The following is a 3,840-nucleotide window of genomic DNA, read 5'->3' as shown; positions in this document are numbered from 1 at the left end:
CTCCTCCTGCAGAGAATGATGATGAAGGGAATGAAGCAGAGGAAAGAAATTATGCCAGTTTTGCAAAAGAACAGCTACAGAATGTGTGGGATCTACTGAATGACTCAACTCAGAGTTTTGATAGCATTACACAACTACTTCATAAAGTAAACATGACTTATGAAGAGTACGAGAAACATATCGATACTATTTCTACATCAAGTTCAATATTCATGGAGAGACGACCACAGGACTGCTGGGTGAACGGCTATAATCCAATGTTGTTAAGAGCCTGGGATGCAAACATGGACATACAGTTCATTCTGAACCCCTACAGCTGCATCATGTATATTGTCTCGTACATTTCAAAAGCTGAGCATGAGATGAGTGATTACCTAAAGAGAGTGATAAAAGACTCAAGCCATGATAACCTGTCTGAACGTGAGTGCATGAAGCAGGTCATGAATGCCTATTCAAAGAACAGAGAAGTCAGTGCTCAGGAGGCAGTCGCTCGCACATGCAGTCTGAAATTAAAATCATCATCACGTGCTGTCATATTCATACCTACTGATGACAACGCTGTAAAGATGAGTTTACCAATGAGGTGTTTGGAGAGCATGGATGATGACATAGAGAACGTGTGGATGACAGGATTGCCAGAAAAGTACAAAGCCAGACCTAACAGACCTGAATTTGAGAACATGTGCATGGCTGAATTTGCAAGTGAATACCGCATTGTTTATGCAGGAAAGACAAAAGGTAAAAATGTTTTGCCACTTCAAAAAAACTTGGGACACATACAGAAAAGAACGAGGGGAAAACCTGCTGTCATCAGATTTGCCCGTTTTTCACAGCAGAAAAACCCAGAAAAATTCTATGGAACTTTTCTAAAGCTTTACTTGCCATATCGCTCAGATGAGCAGCTGAAGTCGGCCAGATTCCAGACATACGAATCATTTTTTGCATTTGCTTCGGTAAAACTACCAGGAACTGATGAACTGCAGCGTGTGCACAATATTGTGAATGAAAACCGTGAGAAATATGAAAAACATAATGAGGCTATAGAAAAGGCAATTGAGGATTTTGAACAGAATGGTCCAGTTGAAGATGCATGGACTACATTGGCTCCAGCAAATGAACTGATCCGTTTGGAGAGCATATCGGAACGTGAACCCACTGATCCTAATGACGTGAACGAGCAGGAGGATATTCCTGAATACACAGCATCTACCTCTGTCAGTAACACAGCCATGCCACTTGTGGAAGCTGCCCAACAAAATCATGCACAGATTCGTAAAATGTACCAGAGCTTGAATCAAACACAAGCTTCCATATTTTATGCAGTCCGAGACTGGTGCAAAAGATGTGTCTCTGGTGAAAACCCACAACAGTTTCTGTATTTCTTGAATGGAGGAGCAGGAGTTGGTAAATCACACGTTATCAAATCTATTTATGCAGAAGCAACTAAGATTCTGCGCAGGCTTCCATGCATACGAGAGCATACTGACATTTCCAAGCCAACCGTTCTTTTAACAGCATTCACAGGAACTGCAGCCTTTAACATCTCAGGTAAAACATTGCACTGTCTTCTGAAACTCCCAAGAAGCTTGAAGCCTCCATACCAAGGCCTGGGAAACAGCTTGGATGAAATCAGGGCAGACCTTTCTAATGCACACATTTTAATTATCGACGAAATATCAATGGTGTCAAAACAGTTGTTTTCCTATGTGAACTGGAGACTGCAACAGATTAAAGGAAATCAAAAACCTTTTGGTGGCTTATCTGTATTAGCTGTGGGAGATTATTATCAATTACCACCTGTGGGAAGAGCAAAACCACTCTGTGTGTATGAGGACCATGTGCTGGACTTCTGGACAGATCATTTTCAAATGATAACTATGACACAGATCATGAGACAGAGAGATGATCTTGCATATGCTGAGCTGCTCAACAGACTGAGAGTAAAAAAGAAGCACGAGAAGCTAACTGATGCAGACAGGTGCATGTTAGAAACCGTCATAAGATCCTCCCCTGAAGAGTGTCCCACTGATGCATTGCACATCTATGCAACCAATAAAGAGGTAGACAATCACAACAGTGAAGCCATATCCTCCCGCTTTTCAAATGTCATTACCATAAATGCACATGATTACAAAAAAGATCCCCGAACAGGAGAAATGAAAAGACAAGCGGCACCATTTAAAGGAGACAATCGTGACCTTATTGACACACTACAGATTGCTATTGGTGCACGAGTGATGCTAACCAGAAATATTGATGTGGAAGATGGACTGGTAAATGGCACTTTTGGCAAGGTGGCAAAAATAACAACTCAGACCCGAGATGGATTGGTTCAATTAATTGGTCTTCATTTAGATAATGTGACTGCTGGACAAAAACATCGCAACAAAGCACCTGATAGAGATGACAACATTGTCTATATTGAGAGGTCAGAGGAACCACTGAAAAGAAAAGGAACAATTCGAAGACAATTTCCCATGAAGCTTGCTTTCGCATGTACCATCCATAAAGTGCAAGGAATGACAACTGATCGCGCTGTTGTATCTCTGAAGCACATATTTGAATCAGGCATGGCATACGTTGCACTCAGCAGAACAACATCACTCAGTGGACTGCACATTACTGACTTCGATGAAAAGAAAGTCTTCTGTAATCCAGAAATAAGTGCTTCCTTGGAGAACATGCCAAAAGCAGATTTTCACAGTATCCAGCCCATCCTACATATTGTACAGGATTCCAACCTGAATTCATCTCTAAAAATCATTCATCATAACACAGAGGGACTGGAGTGTCATATGGAGGATTTAAAATGCCACCATGAGCTTCTCTTGGCTGATGTTCTGTGCCTCACTGAAACACACCTGTCAGGCTCAGCTGTTCCTGCACATCTACATCTGGATGGATACACCATGTACAAACGCAACAGGCATGCATCCTACACAAACTATGCACATTTGGCAAACAAGAATGGTGGTGGAGTGGCTATTTATGTTAAAAACAGCTTTCAAGTTTCTCCTCTGATGTATATACAGAATGTTACTGACTTGGAATATTTGGTTTTGAAGATAGAAGCCCCCAAACAAGCACTTCTCGCTGTAATCTACAGACCACCAAGTTATAATTTGGCAGAGTTTTTGGCACACCTGAACGCCTTCTTGACATCTCTGGAGATAATCGATTTGAGGCCTCTAATCGTCTGTGGCGACTTCAATGAAGATCAGCTTTCTCGTTGCAACAAACCTATTCTGAATTTGTTTGAAGATAAAGGATACACACAGCTTATCAGCACCGGGACAACAGAAAAAAACACACTTCTAGATCCTGTGTTCATAAGCGGCACACACTCAAATGTCAGAGCAGGAGTTCTACAGACGTATTACAGCTATCATGATCCGGTGTTTTGTGTTTTAGAGTAGAAACATCAAATATATCATCACTAATCTGCATCACACATTCAACCCTGCTGTAAGATAACATCTTTATTTCAAGAAAAAAATGCTAATACAAATAAATTTATACTACAAAACAGAAGTTCACATTGTCTACTTCTTGTGTGCATGTGTGTGTGAATGTGTTACATATAGACTGTGTGTGTGTGTGTGTGTGTTTGTTTGTTTGTTTGTTTGTTTGTTAGATAAGGAATGGATGGAGAGTGAATGTCCTTTCCAAGGATCGCTACCTTGACGTGGTGGAAAGGCTTGAGTGTTCCAGTGATCCCAAGAGTAAGTAATTATGGAGCTTTTTACTCCAGTTTGACTTACGGGTGAGGTTCCAGACTAAGTGCGATCCAAATGGGCATTAACTAAATAAAATAATTTTTGAAGCATAATTACTTGATTT

The sequence above is a fragment of the Abramis brama genome (assembly GCF_963993115.1).
Source record: "Abramis brama genome assembly, contig: SCAFFOLD_77, whole genome shotgun sequence".
In the NCBI taxonomy this organism is placed as follows: Eukaryota; Metazoa; Chordata; class Actinopteri; order Cypriniformes; family Leuciscidae; genus Abramis; species Abramis brama.
This window is presented reverse-complemented; position numbering follows the sequence as displayed.